Source organism: Montipora foliosa, chromosome 11 (genome assembly GCF_036669935.1).
Source record: "Montipora foliosa isolate CH-2021 chromosome 11, ASM3666993v2, whole genome shotgun sequence".
Classification (NCBI taxonomy): domain Eukaryota; kingdom Metazoa; phylum Cnidaria; class Anthozoa; order Scleractinia; family Acroporidae; genus Montipora; species Montipora foliosa.
Genome location: NC_090879.1, coordinates 29,145,358 through 29,165,046, shown reverse-complemented (window position 1 = coordinate 29,165,046; position 19,689 = coordinate 29,145,358). Strand labels below are relative to the sequence as shown.

The following is a 19,689-nucleotide window of genomic DNA, read 5'->3' as shown; positions in this document are numbered from 1 at the left end:
TGATTTTTGGCGGCCGCCATTTTGAAAAAAAAATAAAACGTTGATAACTTTGCGCGCTTTTAACCGATTCCCCCTATATTTCACACAAAAGACACACGTAATGCGAACTCACTTAAGCAACAAACTGCGTCACCAAAGAGAGTGCATGCGCAGAGCTATTCATGTTTGAAATGTGATATCATACTACGTCATAACTATGCATTGAACATTATTTTTTCTACATGTATATATTTTTATTTTTTAGTTTTAATTTTATCTATATTTTTATTCTAAGTGCACTGATCATTGTTATGGATAGATGCGCTATATAAGATGTATTATTATTATTATTATTATTATTATTACAGCAAAAAAAGACAGTTGTTGCTACCAATGCTTACCCATCCATCAGAGATAAAAACAGTCACTCCCTCTCTTCACAGAAGGCGATTAACTTGTCGCAAGAGCGTTAAATGTCTCGTCGCTCTTGCCCATGGCATTGTGACATTTTTCTTTGTTCTTCCACATTTTACGTCATCCGTGATGCAGCCCTTGTCTTCCTTAACGTCTGGCCCTTTCTGCTGCCAAGACCAATAAGCCAGCTGGCCTTTGTGTCCAACCCCCAGAAGCTATGGTGCTTGAGCAGCTTTGGGTTAGAGGATGTAATCCAGCTTCAACCCGGGCTCTCTCATTCCTCCATTACCACACGGAAACTGAAAGAAGAAGAAACCTTGCTTTGGTTAAAGTGCTACTAAAAGAAAAAAATTAATATAGGATTTCAAAACTACGTTAGCTCAACATTAAGTGACCCACCTGATACCTGTTTACTTTAACTGGAATTTCCTATTTAATAGGGACCATTCCTCAAGCCTCAATTTTGGGCCGATACCTTTTGTAATTTATGTCAACGATGCTCAATTTATATCCCAATTAATTCATGTTGTGTTAAACGCTGATGACATGAATATTTTAGTTTCCCATAATAATGTTAACTCCTTAATATCTGTGGTGAGGAAAGAACTTCATGCTCTCTGGGACTGGCCAGGGTTGCTGGCCAGGTTGCTGGAAGCATGGTTAGCGCTAACCAGTGTTAAATACCATGGAAACCTATAGGTTTTGATACCTGGTAACCAACGGATAACGCTAACCGGCCTTCGAGCAAACGGCTCCAGATTGACGATTAACAAGTCCAAAACAATCTCTGCGTTATTTTCATCGAGGCAAAAGAATGGAGGCAGTGCGACCCAGTGCATGGTTAGGGCGCTTGCCTTAAGGACGGTGCCTACTAATTCAAAGGTATTTTTACGCCGATTTATGATTATGCAGGAAAGGTAGATCTTCCCAAGTGTTCTTGAAATCCAAAAAGAAAATTGGGGGTAACCACGCATTTTTCAAAGATAATTCATGAACAATATTTGTATAAAGCTCTAGAATACAAAGCAATGTATGGCGTTCTTTCTTAAATTGAAGCTCAATTATCTCTAAAGAATGCATGGTTACCCCCAATTTTCTTTTTAGATACCAAGAGTACTTACTAAGATCTACTTTAATTTCTCTGCATAGTTTTAAGCCGCACCCATAGGAAATCCGAGTATCTGGACATGGGCAGAACGTATGCGCAATAACAATACTAGGCACCGGCCTTAAGATCCGGGAATCCCGGGTTCAAGACACGTTCACCACTGGTTGAATTTGTTTCTGGTAATCCCTGGTTCAACTTCTCAGCTGCACTAGTAATAGCTAACTAGGTTGCCTCTGGCCAGTCGCGATTCTTTACGGTTGTTGTTAAATGTTCTGTCGTGATTGTATTTCATTGGCCCTGAAAAGCCCCTATGGGGAGTTGTCAATTAAGTATGTATTGTATTGTTGCCTTAAATCTATTCAATGGTGGCGTTAATATTGATCTTAATTGTACATCTATAAATATAAACTACCAAACTAAATATTTGGGGGTACTTATTGACCAAGACTTGCAGTGGAATTCTCATTTTAACTACATTTCACGGAAAGTTATTAAATGTGTTGGCATTATTTACAAAGTTCGTTCCTATCTTACCATGAATATTTAAAATTGTTTATATTATAATAGTTTAATTTAATCACATCTTTCGTACTGCACTGTCTCATGGGCAAGTACCTACCCGACTAAATTAAATTTTTTGCTACTGCTACAGGAAAGAGTACTAAGGATTATAATAAATTTAGGCTGGCGAAATCACTGCAGACCCCAGTTTACTACATTAAGTATACTGGACATATAAATTTCAAATTACTAAATTACAAATGGGTGATCTTGTATAAAAACATCAAAATAACTTGCTTCCTGATAGTTATGACTCCTATTTCACGAACATCAGAGAGGCCCTCCAAATATTGTACACGTTAAAGATCCAAACAAAATCTGTTTATACCTCGGCCAAGAACTAATTATGGCAAATTCAGTTTGCCGCAGCCGATAATTGGAATAAAATACCTTTACATGTAAAAAATGCTTCCTTTCTCCAAAGCTCTAGTTTGAGCTTAAAGATATCTGCTTACAGCCGAATCCCGAGAATGACTTCCTGTTTAGTTGTAGTTGCACCGGCCCGTGTCATGGCTTTGCTTTGTTTCGTTTGTTTTGTTTGTTTACTTTCTACCTCAAACTTATTAATTAACCTAATTATAGTCTATTTAACAATTACACCTCAATTAGCCCTTGCGGGCTACGGGTCAATAGCTCATGAGGCGGAGACGAATGGGCTATTGACCTGTGACCCTTGAGGGCGAAAAGTCTAATTGTTTTTGTATCATCCAACAGAAAAGGTTGGACAGAAAAGGCAAATGACTAATAGTCCTCTAGTAGCGTAGCCATGTCACTCGTCAGAATTTACCCTGGCAGAGCCTCTGATGAGGGCAGGATAGGTGTGTTGAAAGGGAGGGGGGCGGAGGTTGATGGGGCTTACTGGAATCCCTCTTCTGCATAATTAGTGGGTGGTCAAGAGTGGGCCGGTAGCTATGGGACTTCTGACAAGAATGTGTTCAAATTGTCATTAGCTATGATGACAGTAACAGAAATGTAACAGAAATTGATATTTTTGTTTCTTTACAAAATAGTGTGTTCCATACCTCATTCCCAGGGTCCCTCTTTTTCTCTAACCATGGAGAAGAGAAGAGGAGAGGTCCTGAGAACGAGGTTGCAAGAAAACTTGATTATTAAATTAACCGGATGGTTGAAGTACAGATGTGTGTAAGTCAAATTCCATCGAACTGTACGTGCTTAAACCAATGATACTCTGTGCCTCGCCAAATTTGCTGCTTGCTATTGTAAGGCCCATAAAAAAAGATGACAAGAAAAATCCGGTTCTCAACCACAAGTTCTTACTGACAGTGTGGTTGAATTACAGCATTTGTCCATGAGCAAAGACGCTAAAAATGGCAGATCGATACCACCTGAAGTGGCAAAGGTTATCATACGTCAAATTAAATCTTATAATAAGTAGATCCCAAAATTGTATGATAGCAAGTCTTTAGCGGTAGCTTAAGGGCCCACTGACGTATTTTTTGGGGTGCGTTGCTAAGGATGTAATAGTTAACTAATTTGAGAGAATTTGGCATAATTTTGGTCAGTTTCTAACTTTTGTAAACCAATGACCCTAAATATGACGTCATCAAGCCACGCCCATGGTCACGAGACCAATAAAAGAAAACTCTAAATTTGTCTACGTGCTACACAATTTGGGTATTTAATCAGTGGTTTCATAATTTGTATTCGTTTTTGCATCCAGCCAAGCATGGTTTTCTTTTTATTTTGAAAAATGTTCATTTTAGAGAGATAAACGATCCTGAAATATCCATAAAATTTTCAAAAAAGATGATTTGAAAAAATCAATGCTTACCTATATTCTGTATTTGGAGGTGAAACGTGCCATATGAAAAAAAATTAATTCAATTTAAAGACCGACGGAAATTTAGGTTTTTTCTCAAACCGGAAGTCAGTTCGTTTACGCATGCGCAGTTGATCTGAGAACGAGCGCCAGAAAGGGCGAGGACAAATCTTGGATGGAAAGAACAGTTCGTGCGGTGATTTTTGCTTGTGGGTGGGTTTTCTGGTCAGCTCACTATATGATGACGTTAGTCACCGGAAGTAACATTTCACTTCCCTAGCAATGCTCGGAAAATTCGTCCGTGGGCCCTTAAGGATGTCACGTGACCTCGCTCTGTATACAAGAGAATAAATGAGAACTATTTTTGTTGTCATTAGGACATCCTATTTTTTCTTGACCACAGACTTATTGTTTTGCGAGCAAGGTAAAATATAATTGAAACGAAAGACATGGAGCAATATAAGTATTTCTTTTGTGATTGCAATAATCCACTTGCCTTGTTAGTGCGGTAAAATCATGGTTCACTAGATCAAAAGATCATAAATATTTAACACATTTTATGCAGAAAGATGTCTGAAGCAAAGAAAGGGGACTCAACACATGTGTTAACAGTTGTGTACTTTATAAAATTAATTTCTAGTCTGTGGTAAATGCTGGACAAGATGTACAAGCTGTTTGTCCTGTGCCTTCTTTGCCCATTACACTCCCCTCCCCTTCAACTCCCCTTCCACCTCCAGGTTTGAATATTAAAAAAAAGGGGAAAGGTGTACCCTTACTGTCCTTGGAATATAGTCTGCATTCATAAAATGGTGACAGGAAATTATTCATGATAACATGCAGGTATTAGACTGTAAAATTAAAGGTGTCATGCCTGAGAAGACTGACACTAGAGTAGCTGCCATCTCGTTTCATATTAACAGTTCCTCTAGAATTCTATTACTTTTTAAACCAGTTCAGTGGTCCTCTGATCTGGAGATGTATGAGGACTCAGAAATTCCAGAGAAGTGTGCAAGAAGGGAAAAATAATTATTGCTTGATAGTCACTGTAGCAACGATGACACAGCACTAGCGAGTCCGAATTCTGTAGAATTGTGGCGAACACTATAACAGGCCGCACAAATTAGTCATCATGAAAAAGTTCAGCACATTCAAGTTAACTCACTGGATGAAGTTCCTGAAGTCTATTACCACAGAAAGTGTCTAAGCATTTTCACTATGAAAAAAAAATCTGAAAAAGATCCTTTCTGATGAAAAGCAGGAGCAGCCTGGGTATGTAGTGGACTGCAGAAGGTGAACGAAGAGCATCTACTGTAGGTGAGGTACGCCAAGTACGCCCAGGGTGTTTGGAAAGGTCTGCATATTCTGCGAAAAGAAAGACCAAATTCAAAAGAGGAACAAGGGCAAAAGAGATCTCAAGAAAAGCTAGAAAGCTAGGAACAGATATATCAGTAAGAAATGAGGCAGAGATTATGATGGATTCACATGTTCTAGCTCTCCTTTCCCATGAATTAGTAGCAGCCGAGGCTCATTACCACTGCTCCTGTTATCGTCAGTACACAAATATCAGCAACAAGAGCACTAAAAGTTCCAACAAAGATGAAAATGCAGGTGATGAGTATTATAGTAACATTGAGACAGAGGCATTGGTCAAGTTGTTCGATTATATCAGAAATGATATTTTGCTTATAAGAGCACTGTAGAACTCTCAAAACCTAACGAGAAAATTAAAGGGATTCATGTTACACTCAGTCTGGAAAAGATAATGCCATCAACAAGCAAACATCTCAAGCGAAAGTTGGAAAACGGGTTTAAAGACACATTACAAATGATTCAGATGGATTCCAACATCATGCTGTTGTTTATCCAGATGGCCTTACAAGAGACGAGCTTGCCCTGATTTGCTTTCAACTCGAGAAGGAGGTTAACTTACTAAGGTGTTGTACTAAGCAGGTGGGTGTTTCAGAGGCCCTATAAGTGTAGCAACACAGCTTGGACGATCACTGAAAGACCACTTCAGTGAAAAGCACAAATGGCTCCTGAAGTTGCTCATGAGATCGTTGACACGTTCCTACATCATCATTCCTTTTATTGGAAGTGACTCAGCTCTAACGGAAAGGATGAAATGGCTCAAGGGCTCTGTTACTCAAGACCTGGTGTTTGCTATAGGGCGAGTTTCAACCGAGTGGCGTAAAACCAAAATCAAAGTAATCACTTTGGTCAATCAAAAAGGACGGAGACAATCCAGTAAACCATCAAAACTTGAAGTACACAATGTAATTACATGTAGCCGACACAAAGCGAACTTTGAACCAATCACTGAGTGAAGTAATGCAAAACCAAAGCAATTCGCAAATTACTTTCGACACTCAACTGAAAACCGCTCTAACAAGAGGCCATTCTAATATAAGCCAAAGAAACATATCCTTCTCCCCACAGCAGTGAAGTCACTCACTGGGAATTTGGTATCGTCAAGAGTAATGTTCACTTGTTTACTTACCCATGATAAATGCTCCAGCAACAAGCATGTTGACAATGAATGCAGTCCTCAATCAATCTCTTCGCATTACACAAAGCCTCCAAGTTCCAAGCATAACTTGTTTTTTTGAGCGAGCTATATACTCCTACTCTTATGTCAATTATCAGGAAGAGGTTTTAAGAGGCTGAACTCAGAGATCTATGTTATCGAGTCAGGTGTCCTGGCTAAAGGGTCGGTTCCTACATTAATTGAGGGTCGTGGCAACAGAGCCATGTACTTTCACAAATTCTCCTATGAAGCAATTCAGATGTGGGGCATAGGCAGGATTTCAGCAGTGGATTAATAGCAATCATCTTCAAAATGCTGCACAAATCAACAAGTTGAATGCTCTAGCGGACATAGCTGGAATGCTGACAAAATTACAGAAATCAAGACTTGATCACATTCTTCACTGCCATGCATTCAAGGTTCTGTTCGACCTATCCAAGAAATACAAGGAACACCTGAGTAAAACAAGCGGTCTGGGTGCCATATGTCGACATGGTAGAGCTAATGTTACACATGATTCATGCGTCTAGGGAAGGCAACTGGAGTCTGCACCTTGCTTGCATACACGTCAAATGTTACCATCATGACGGTGTTTTGTGTATGACAACACTAATTACGCAAGGTATATGTCTATCTACAGTGCATGACCAGCATGCCAGATGAGCAACCCAAAGTTCTTGCATTTACGGAAACAGGTGGACTTTCAGTTCAGATGAACACCGACAATGCCTTTGGTCGAGTACCAGTCGGTAAGACTACAGAGGAAACCAACCATTAATGAGGAAACCAAGATGGCTGAGAAGACAAGAGGGTTTAGCTTGAAGCCCGGTGTGCTCTAACGATATTACATAACAGCAGAGTTCAGGACATTGTTTCTGTGAGAGATGCGTGAAATGGTAGGCTATGGGCAATGCAATAATGGTCATTCTGATCTTCAGAAATCTGGATGTGAAAAGATGGTAGACCTTTCGCAGAACAACTGGCCCAATCCTTTTTCCCATGGTTCTCAGCCGCCAGCAAGCTTTTTGACCAGCACCCTCCCTTCAGATGACACCACGGATCACTTGACCAAAGCATATCAAGTTGGCGAAGCAGCCTATGAAGAATTTCAGAAAAACCGTCTTGAGCTCGAGAATCCCATTTGAAAGATATTATAAGCGCATGATCCTTTCATTTGAAAATGATTTTGAACGGTCTATAATCGCCGTTGTTGTTTTTTTACCGTTAACTTTTACAGTAAAATGCGTTTCTGAACATTTTTTAAGTGAAACAACAAAAAAAAAAAAAGGCAAAAACTCGGTTTGGGGCGCCCCTGCTACTTTCAATCCAAAGAGGGAGCGTGTTAATCGGTCCCTGAGCCCTCGTAACTAACCCCTTGACTACTCGCAGCTCCTGTGTTAGAACCATGTTAAAACGGATGGTCTAGTAGTTTGGAATTTTTTCTTGCATTTCAACATGTTGTAAGCACATTACTAATCAGACCATACTACGTACAGAACGCATGCGCATTTGAAAGATATGATAAGCGCATGAATCCTTTCATTTGAAAATGATCGTTGAACGGTCTATAATCGCCGTTGTTGTTTTTTACCGTTAACTTTTACAGTAAAATGCGTTTCTGAACAATTTTTAAGTGAAACAAAAAAAAAAAAAAAAAGGTCAAAAACCTCGTTTGGGGCGCCCCTGCTACTTTCAATCCAAAGAGGGAGAGGTTAATGCGTCCCTGAGCCATCGTAACTAACCCCTTGACTACTCGCAGCTCCTGTGTTAGAACCATGTTAAAACGGATGTTCTATATTGGAATTTTTTTTTGCATTTCAACATGGGGTAAGCACATTACTAATCAGCCATACTACGTACAGAACGCTGCGCATTTGAAAGATATGATAAGCGCATGATCCTTTCATTTGAAAATGATCGTTGAACGGTCTATAATCGCCCGTTGTTGTTTTTTACCGTTAACTTTTACAGTAAATGCGTTTCTGAACAATTTTTAAGTGAAACAAAAAAAAAAAAAAAAGCAAAAACTCGGTTTGGGGCGCCCTGCCTACTTTCAATCCAAAGAGGGAGAGGTTAATCGGTCCCTGAGCCATCGTAACTAACCCCATGACTGAACAACGATCCTGTGTGAGAACGATTCATAAAACGGATGGTCGATAGTTTGGACTTTTTTACTTGCATTTCAACCTGTGGTAAAGCACTTACTAATCAGACCATACTACGTACAGAAACGCATGCGCATTTGAAAGAGTATGTATAAGCGCATGATCCTTTCATTTGAAAATGATCGTTTGAAACGGTCTATATCGCCGTTGTTGTTTTTTAACCGTTAACTTTTACAGTAAAATGCGTTTCTGAACAATTTTTAAGTGAAACAAAAAAAAAAAAAAAAAGCAAAAACTCGGTTTGGGGCGCCCCTGCTACTTTCAATCCAAAGAGGGAGAGGTTAATCGGTCCCTGAGCCATCGTAACTAACCCCTTGACTACTCGCAGCTCCTGTGTTAGAACACATGTTAAAACGGATGGCTATAGTTTGGAATTTTTTCTTGCATTTCAACATGTGGTAAGCACATTACTAATCAGACCATACTACGTACAGAACGCATGCGCATTTGAAAGATATGTATAAGCGCATGATCCTTTCATTTGAAAATGATCGTTGAACGGTCTATAATCGCCGTTGTTGTTTTTTACCGTTAACTTTTACAGTAAAATGCGTTTTCTGAACACTTTATAAGTGAAACAAAAAAAAAAAAAAAAGGCAAAAACTCGGTTTGGGGCGCCCCTGCTACTTTCAATCCAAAGAGGGAGAGGTTAATCGGTCCCTGAGCCATCGTAACTAACCCCTTGACTACTCGCAGCTCCTGTGTTAGAACACATGTTAAAACGGATGGTCTATAGTTTGGAATTTTTTTCTTGCATTTCAACATGTGGTAAGCACATTACTAATCAGACCATACTACGTACAGAACGCATGCGCATTTGAAAGATATATAAGCGCATGATCCTTTCATTTGAAAATGATCGTTGAACGGTCTATAATCGCCGTTGTTGTTTTTTACCGTTAACTTTTACAGTAAAATGCGTTTCTGAACAATTTTTAAGTGAAACAAAAAAAAAAAAAAAAAGGCAAAAACTCGGTTTGGGGCGCCCCTGCTACTTTCAATCCAAGAGGGAGAGGTTAATCGGTCCCTGAGCCATCGTAACTAACCCCTTGACTACTCGCAGCTCCTGTGTTAGAACACATGTTAAAACGGATGGTCTATAGTTTGGAATTTTTTTCTTGCATTTCAACATGTGGTAAGCACATTACTAATCAGACCATACTACGTACAGAACGCATGCGCATTTGAAAGATATGTATAAGCGCATGATCCTTTCATTTGAAAATGATCGTTGAACGGTCTATAATCGCCGTTGTTGTTTTTTACCGTTAACTTTTACAGTAAAATGCGTTTCTGAACAATTTTTAAGTGAAACAAAAAAAAAAAAAAAAGGCCAAAAACAGGGTTGGGGCGCCCCTGCTACTTTCAATCCAAAGGTGGAGAGGTTAATCGGTCCCTTTTCCCTGGTACCTAACAGCTTGACTACTCGCAGCTCCTGTGTTAGAACACATGTTAAAACGGATGGTCTATGGTTTGGAATTTGTTTCGTGGAGTTCAACATGTGGTAAGCACATTACTAATCAACCATACTACGTACAGAACGCATGCGCATTTGAAAGATATGTATAAGCGCATGATCCTTTCATTTGAAAATGATCGTTGAACGGTCTATAATCGCCGTTGTTGTTTTTTACCGTTAACTTTTACAGTAAAATGCGTTTCTGAACAATTTTTAAGTGAAACAAAAAAAAAAAAAAAGGCAAAAACTCGGTTTGGGGCGCCCCTGCTACTTTCAATCCAAAGAGGGAGAGGTTAATCGGTCCCTGAGCCATCGTAACTAACCCCTTGACTACTCGCAGCTCCTGTGTTAGAACACATGTTAAAACGGATGGTCTATAGTTTGGAATTTTTTCTTGCATTTCAACATGTGGTAAGCACATTACTAATCAACCATACTACGTACAGAACGCATGCGCATTTGAAAGATATGTATAAGCGCATGATCCTTTCATTTGAAAATGATCGTTGAACGGTCTATAATCGCCGTTGTTGTTTTTTACCGTTAACTTTTACAGTAAAATGCGTTTCTGAACAATTTTTAAGTGAAACAAAAAAAAAAAAAAAAAGGCAAAAACTCGGTTTGGGGCGCCCCTGCTACTTTCAATCCAAAGAGGGAGAGGTTAATCGGTCCCTGAGCCATCGTAACTAACCCCTTGACTACTCGCAGCTCCTGTGTTAGAACACATGTTAAAACGGATGGTCTATAGTTTGGAATTTTTTTCTTGCATTTCAACATGTGGTAAGCACATTACTAATCAGACCATACTACGTACAGAACGCATGCGCATTTGAAAGATATGTATAAGCGCATGATCCTTTCATTTGAAAATGATCGTTGAACGGTCTATAATCGCCGTTGTTGTTTTTTACCGTTAACTTTTACAGTAAAATGCGTTTCTGAACAATTTTTAAGTGAAACAAAAAAAAAAAAAAAGGCAAAAACTCGGTTTGGGGCGCCCCTGCTACTTTCAATCCAAAGAGGGAGAGGTTAATCGGTCCCTGAGCCATCGTAACTAACCCCTTGACTACTCGCAGCTCCTGTGTTAGAACACATGTTAAAACGGATGGTCTATAGTTTGGAATTTTTTTCTTGCATTTCAACATGTGGTAAGCACATTACTAATCAAGCCATACTACGTACAGAACGCATGCGCATTTGAAAGATATGTATAAGCGCATGATCCTTTCATTTGAAAATGATCGTTGAACGGTCTATAATCGCCGTTGTTGTTTTTTACCGTTAACTTTTACAGTAAAATGCGTTTCTGAACAATTTTTAAGTGAAACAAAAAAAAAAAAAAAAGGCAAAAACTCGGTTTGGGGCGCCCCTGCTACTTTCAATCCAAAGAGGGAGAGGTTAATCGGTCCCTGAGCCATCGTAACTAACCCCTTGACTACTCGCAGCTCCTGTGTTAGAACACATGTTAAAACGGATGGTCTATAGTTTGGAATTTTTTTCTTGCATTTCAACATGTGGTAAGCACATTACTAATCAGACCATACTACGTACAGAACGCATGCGCATTTGAAAGATATGTATAAGCGCATGATCCTTTCATTTGAAAATGATCGTTGAACGGTCTATAATCGCCGTTGTTTTTTTTTACCGTTAACTTTTACAGTAAAATGCGTTTCTGAACAATTTTTAAGTGAAACAAAAAAAAAAAAAAAGGCAAAAACTCGGTTTGGGGCGCCCCTGCTACTTTCAATCCAAAGAGGGAGAGGTTAATCGGTCCCTGAGCCATCGTAACTAACCCCTTGACTACTCGCAGCTCCTGTGTTAGAACACATGTTAAAACGGATGGTCTATAGTTTGGAATTTTTTTCTTGCATTTCAACATGTGGTAAGCACATTACTAATCAGACCATACTACGTACAGAACGCATGCGCATTTGAAAGATATGTATAAGCGCATGATCCTTTCATTTGAAAATGATCGTTGAACGGTCTATAATCGCCGTTGTTGTTTTTTACCGTTAACTTTTACAGTAAAATGCGTTTCTGAACAATTTTTAAGTGAAACAAAAAAAAAAAAAAAAGGCAAAAACTCGGTTTGGGGCGCCCCTGCTACTTTCAATCCAAAGAGGGAGAGGTTAATCGGTCCCTGAGCCATCGTAACTAACCCCTTGACTACTCGCAGCTCCTGTGTTAGAACACATGTTAAAACGGATGGTCTATAGTTTGGAATTTTTTTCTTGCATTTCAACATGTGGTAAGCACATTACTAATCAGACCATACTACGTACAGAACGCATGCGCATTTGAAAGATATGTATAAGCGCATGATCCTTTCATTTGAAAATGATCGTTGAACGGTCTATAATCGCCGTTGTTGTTTTTTACCGTTAACTTTTACAGTAAAATGCGTTTCTGAACAATTTTTAAGTGAAACAAAAAAAAAAAAAAAAGGCAAAAACTCGGTTTGGGGCGCCCCTGCTACTTTCAATCCAAAGAGGGAGAGGTTAATCGGTCCCTGAGCCATCGTAACTAACCCCTTGACTACTCGCAGCTCCTGTGTTAGAACACATGTTAAAACGGATGGTCTATAGTTTGGAATTTTTTTCTTGCATTTCAACATGTGGTAAGCACATTACTAATCAGACCATACTACGTACAGAACGCATGCGCATTTGAAAGATATGTATAAGCGCATGATCCTTTCATTTGAAAATGATCGTTGAACGGTCTATAATCGCCGTTGTTGTTTTTTACCGTTAACTTTTACAGTAAAATGCGTTTCTGAACAATTTTTAAGTGAAACAAAAAAAAAAAAAAAAGGCAAAAACTCGGTTTGGGGCGCCCCTGCTACTTTCAATCCAAAGAGGGAGAGGTTAATCGGTCCCTGAGCCATCGTAACTAACCCCTTGACTACTCGCAGCTCCTGTGTTAGAACACATGTTAAAACGGATGGTCTATAGTTTGGAATTTTTTTCTTGCATTTCAACATGTGGTAAGCACATTACTAATCAGACCATACTACGTACAGAACGCATGCGCATTTGAAAGATATGTATAAGCGCATGATCCTTTCATTTGAAAATGATCGTTGAACGGTCTATAATCGCCGTTGTTGTTTTTTACCGTTAACTTTTACAGTAAAATGCGTTTCTGAACAATTTTTAAGTGAAACAAAAAAAAAAAAAAAAAGGCAAAAACTCGGTTTGGGGCGCCCCTGCTACTTTCAATCCAAAGAGGGAGAGGTTAATCGGTCCCTGAGCCATCGTAACTAACCCCTTGACTACTCGCAGCTCCTGTGTTAGAACACATGTTAAAACGGATGGTCTATAGTTTGGAATTTTTTTCTTGCATTTCAACATGTGGTAAGCACATTACTAATCAGACCATACTACGTACAGAACGCATGCGCATTTGAAAGATATGTATAAGCGCATGATCCTTTCATTTGAAAATGATCGTTGAACGGTCTATAATCGCCGTTGTTGTTTTTTACCGTTAACTTTTACAGTAAAATGCGTTTCTGAACAATTTTTAAGTGAAACAAAAAAAAAAAAAAAAAGGCAAAAACTCGGTTTGGGGCGCCCCTGCTACTTTCAATCCAAAGAGGGAGAGGTTAATCGGTCCCTGAGCCATCGTAACTAACCCCTTGACTACTCGCAGCTCCTGTGTTAGAACACATGTTAAAACGGATGGTCTATAGTTTGGAATTTTTTTCTTGCATTTCAACATGTGGTAAGCACATTACTAATCAGACCATACTACGTACAGAACGCATGCGCATTTGAAAGATATGTATAAGCGCATGATCCTTTCATTTGAAAATGATCGTTGAACGGTCTATAATCGCCGTTGTTGTTTTTTACCGTTAACTTTTACAGTAAAATGCGTTTCTGAACAATTTTTAAGTGAAACAAAAAAAAAAAAAAAAAGGCAAAAACTCGGTTTGGGGCGCCCCTGCTACTTTCAATCCAAAGAGGGAGAGGTTAATCGGTCCCTGAGCCATCGTAACTAACCCCTTGACTACTCGCAGCTCCTGTGTTAGAACACATGTTAAAACGGATGGTCTATAGTTTGGAATTTTTTTCTTGCATTTCAACATGTGGTAAGCACATTACTAATCAGACCATACTACGTACAGAACGCATGCGCATTTGAAAGATATGTATAAGCGCATGATCCTTTCATTTGAAAATGATCGTTGAACGGTCTATAATCGCCGTTGTTGTTTTTTACCGTTAACTTTTACAGTAAAATGCGTTTCTGAACAATTTTTAAGTGAAACAAAAAAAAAAAAAAAAAGGCAAAAACTCGGTTTGGGGCGCCCCTGCTACTTTCAATCCAAAGAGGGAGAGGTTAATCGGTCCCTGAGCCATCGTAACTAACCCCTTGACTACTCGCAGCTCCTGTGTTAGAACACATGTTAAAACGGATGGTCTATAGTTTGGAATTTTTTTCTTGCATTTCAACATGTGGTAAGCACATTACTAATCAGACCATACTACGTACAGAACGCATGCGCATTTGAAAGATATGTATAAGCGCATGATCCTTTCATTTGAAAATGATCGTTGAACGGTCTATAATCGCCGTTGTTGTTTTTTACCGTTAACTTTTACAGTAAAATGCGTTTCTGAACAATTTTTAAGTGAAACAAAAAAAAAAAAAAAAAGGCAAAAACTCGGTTTGGGGCGCCCCTGCTACTTTCAATCCAAAGAGGGAGAGGTTAATCGGTCCCTGAGCCATCGTAACTAACCCCTTGACTACTCGCAGCTCCTGTGTTAGAACACATGTTAAAACGGATGGTCTATAGTTTGGAATTTTTTTCTTGCATTTCAACATGTGGTAAGCACATTACTAATCAGACCATACTACGTACAGAACGCATGCGCATTTGAAAGATATGTATAAGCGCATGATCCTTTCATTTGAAAATGATCGTTGAACGGTCTATAATCGCCGTTGTTGTTTTTTACCGTTAACTTTTACAGTAAAATGCGTTTCTGAACAATTTTTAAGTGAAACAAAAAAAAAAAAAAAAAGGCAAAAACTCGGTTTGGGGCGCCCCTGCTACTTTCAATCCAAAGAGGGAGAGGTTAATCGGTCCCTGAGCCATCGTAACTAACCCCTTGACTACTCGCAGCTCCTGTGTTAGAACACATGTTAAAACGGATGGTCTATAGTTTGGAATTTTTTTCTTGCATTTCAACATGTGGTAAGCACATTACTAATCAGACCATACTACGTACAGAACGCATGCGCATTTGAAAGATATGTATAAGCGCATGATCCTTTCATTTGAAAATGATCGTTGAACGGTCTATAATCGCCGTTGTTGTTTTTTACCGTTAACTTTTACAGTAAAATGCGTTTCTGAACAATTTTTAAGTGAAACAAAAAAAAAAAAAAAAAGGCAAAAACTCGGTTTGGGGCGCCCCTGCTACTTTCAATCCAAAGAGGGAGAGGTTAATCGGTCCCTGAGCCATCGTAACTAACCCCTTGACTACTCGCAGCTCCTGTGTTAGAACACATGTTAAAACGGATGGTCTATAGTTTGGAATTTTTTTCTTGCATTTCAACATGTGGTAAGCACATTACTAATCAGACCATACTACGTACAGAACGCATGCGCATTTGAAAGATATGTATAAGCGCATGATCCTTTCATTTGAAAATGATCGTTGAACGGTCTATAATCGCCGTTGTTGTTTTTTACCGTTAACTTTTACAGTAAAATGCGTTTCTGAACAATTTTTAAGTGAAACAAAAAAAAAAAAAAAAGGCAAAAACTCGGTTTGGGGCGCCCCTGCTACTTTCAATCCAAAGAGGGAGAGGTTAATCGGTCCCTGAGCCATCGTAACTAACCCCTTGACTACTCGCAGCTCCTGTGTTAGAACACATGTTAAAACGGATGGTCTATAGTTTGGAATTTTTTTCTTGCATTTCAACATGTGGTAAGCACATTACTAATCAGACCATACTACGTACAGAACGCATGCGCATTTGAAAGATATGTATAAGCGCATGATCCTTTCATTTGAAAATGATCGTTGAACGGTCTATAATCGCCGTTGTTGTTTTTTACCGTTAACTTTTACAGTAAAATGCGTTTCTGAACAATTTTTAAGTGAAACAAAAAAAAAAAAAAAAGGCAAAAACTCGGTTTGGGGCGCCCCTGCTACTTTCAATCCAAAGAGGGAGAGGTTAATCGGTCCCTGAGCCATCGTAACTAACCCCTTGACTACTCGCAGCTCCTGTGTTAGAACACATGTTAAAACGGATGGTCTATAGTTTGGAATTTTTTTCTTGCATTTCAACATGTGGTAAGCACATTACTAATCAGACCATACTACGTACAGAACGCATGCGCATTTGAAAGATATGTATAAGCGCATGATCCTTTCATTTGAAAATGATCGTTGAACGGTCTATAATCGCCGTTGTTGTTTTTTACCGTTAACTTTTACAGTAAAATGCGTTTCTGAACAATTTTTAAGTGAAACAAAAAAAAAAAAAAAAGGCAAAAACTCGGTTTGGGGCGCCCCTGCTACTTTCAATCCAAAGAGGGAGAGGTTAATCGGTCCCTGAGCCATCGTAACTAACCCCTTGACTACTCGCAGCTCCTGTGTTAGAACACATGTTAAAACGGATGGTCTATAGTTTGGAATTTTTTTCTTGCATTTCAACATGTGGTAAGCACATTACTAATCAGACCATACTACGTACAGAACGCATGCGCATTTGAAAGATATGTATAAGCGCATGATCCTTTCATTTGAAAATGATCGTTGAACGGTCTATAATCGCCGTTGTTGTTTTTTACCGTTAACTTTTACAGTAAAATGCGTTTCTGAACAATTTTTAAGTGAAACAAAAAAAAAAAAAAAAGGCAAAAACTCGGTTTGGGGCGCCCCTGCTACTTTCAATCCAAAGAGGGAGAGGTTAATCGGTCCCTGAGCCATCGTAACTAACCCCTTGACTACTCGCAGCTCCTGTGTTAGAACACATGTTAAAACGGATGGTCTATAGTTTGGAATTTTTTTCTTGCATTTCAACATGTGGTAAGCACATTACTAATCAGACCATACTACGTACAGAACGCATGCGCATTTGAAAGATATGTATAAGCGCATGATCCTTTCATTTGAAAATGATCGTTGAACGGTCTATAATCGCCGTTGTTGTTTTTTACCGTTAACTTTTACAGTAAAATGCGTTTCTGAACAATTTTTAAGTGAAACAAAAAAAAAAAAAAAAAGGCAAAAACTCGGTTTGGGGCGCCCCTGCTACTTTCAATCCAAAGAGGGAGAGGTTAATCGGTCCCTGAGCCATCGTAACTAACCCCTTGACTACTCGCAGCTCCTGTGTTAGAACACATGTTAAAACGGATGGTCTATAGTTTGGAATTTTTTTCTTGCATTTCAACATGTGGTAAGCACATTACTAATCAGACCATACTACGTACAGAACGCATGCGCATTTGAAAGATATGTATAAGCGCATGATCCTTTCATTTGAAAATGATCGTTGAACGGTCTATAATCGCCGTTGTTGTTTTTTACCGTTAACTTTTACAGTAAAATGCGTTTCTGAACAATTTTTAAGTGAAACAAAAAAAAAAAAAAAAGGCAAAAACTCGGTTTGGGGCGCCCCTGCTACTTTCAATCCAAAGAGGGAGAGGTTAATCGGTCCCTGAGCCATCGTAACTAACCCCTTGACTACTCGCAGCTCCTGTGTTAGAACACATGTTAAAACGGATGGTCTATAGTTTGGAATTTTTTTCTTGCATTTCAACATGTGGTAAGCACATTACTAATCAGACCATACTACGTACAGAACGCATGCGCATTTGAAAGATATGTATAAGCGCATGATCCTTTCATTTGAAAATGATCGTTGAACGGTCTATAATCGCCGTTGTTGTTTTTTACCGTTAACTTTTACAGTAAAATGCGTTTCTGAACAATTTTTAAGTGAAACAAAAAAAAAAAAAAAAAGGCAAAAACTCGGTTTGGGGCGCCCCTGCTACTTTCAATCCAAAGAGGGAGAGGTTAATCGGTCCCTGAGCCATCGTAACTAACCCCTTGACTACTCGCAGCTCCTGTGTTAGAACACATGTTAAAACGGATGGTCTATAGTTTGGAATTTTTTTCTTGCATTTCAACATGTGGTAAGCACATTACTAATCAGACCATACTACGTACAGAACGCATGCGCATTTGAAAGATATGTATAAGCGCATGATCCTTTCATTTGAAAATGATCGTTGAACGGTCTATAATCGCCGTTGTTGTTTTTTACCGTTAACTTTTACAGTAAAATGCGTTTCTGAACAATTTTTAAGTGAAACAAAAAAAAAAAAAAAAAGGCAAAAACTCGGTTTGGGGCGCCCCTGCTACTTTCAATCCAAAGAGGGAGAGGTTAATCGGTCCCTGAGCCATCGTAACTAACCCCTTGACTACTCGCAGCTCCTGTGTTAGAACACATGTTAAAACGGATGGTCTATAGTTTGGAATTTTTTTCTTGCATTTCAACATGTGGTAAGCACATTACTAATCAGACCATACTACGTACAGAACGCATGCGCATTTGAAAGATATGTATAAGCGCATGATCCTTTCATTTGAAAATGATCGTTGAACGGTCTATAATCGCCGTTGTTGTTTTTTACCGTTAACTTTTACAGTAAAATGCGTTTCTGAACAATTTTTAAGTGAAACAAAAAAAAAAAAAAAAGGCAAAAACTCGGTTTGGGGCGCCCCTGCTACTTTCAATCCAAAGAGGGAGAGGTTAATCGGTCCCTGAGCCATCGTAACTAACCCCTTGACTACTCGCAGCTCCTGTGTTAGAACACATGTTAAAACGGATGGTCTATAGTTTGGAATTTTTTTCTTGCATTTCAACATGTGGTAAGCACATTACTAATCAGACCATACTACGTACAGAACGCATGCGCATTTGAAAGATATGTATAAGCGCATGATCCTTTCATTTGAAAATGATCGTTGAACGGTCTATAATCGCCGTTGTTGTTTTTTACCGTTAACTTTTACAGTAAAATGCGTTTCTGAACAATTTTTAAGTGAAACAAAAAAAAAAAAAAAAGGCAAAAACTCGGTTTGGGGCGCCCCTGCTACTTTCAATCCAAAGAGGGAGAGGTTAATCGGTCCCTGAGCCATCGTAACTAACCCCTTGACTACTCGCAGCTCCTGTGTTAGAACACATGTTAAAACGGATGGTCTATAGTTTGGAATTTTTTTCTTGCATTTCAACATGTGGTAAGCACATTACTAATCAGACCATACTACGTACAGAACGCATGCGCATTTGAAAGATATGTATAAGCGCATGATCCTTTCATTTGAAAATGATCGTTGAACGGTCTATAATCGCCGTTGTTGTTTTTTACCGTTAACTTTTACAGTAAAATGCGTTTCTGAACAATTTTTAAGTGAAACAAAAAAAAAAAAAAAAAGGCAAAAACTCGGTTTGGGGCGCCCCTGCTACTTTCAATCCAAAGAGGGAGAGGTTAATCGGTCCCTGAGCCATCGTAACTAACCCCTTGACTACTCGCAGCTCCTGTGTTAGAACACATGTTAAAACGGATGGTCTATAGTTTGGAATTTTTTTCTTGCATTTCAACATGTGGTAAGCACATTACTAATCAGACCATACTACGTACAGAACGCATGCGCATTTGAA

At 38.9% G+C, this 19,689-nt stretch overlaps 1 long non-coding RNA gene across 1 annotated transcript in view; it reads right to left on the bottom strand.

The window, feature by feature from the left end:
• Nucleotides 1-5,165, bottom strand: part of LOC137974901 (uncharacterized) — a 7,272-nt gene extending 2,107 nt beyond the window's left edge. Inside the window, exons 1-2 of the long non-coding RNA XR_011117510.1 lie at nt 5,005-5,165; nt 381-692 (exon numbers count right to left, since the gene is read on the bottom strand). This is a non-coding gene — a long non-coding RNA (uncharacterized lncRNA). The remainder of the gene's footprint in view (nt 1-380; nt 693-5,004) is intronic.
• Nucleotides 5,166-19,689: the final 14,524 nt, after the last annotated feature.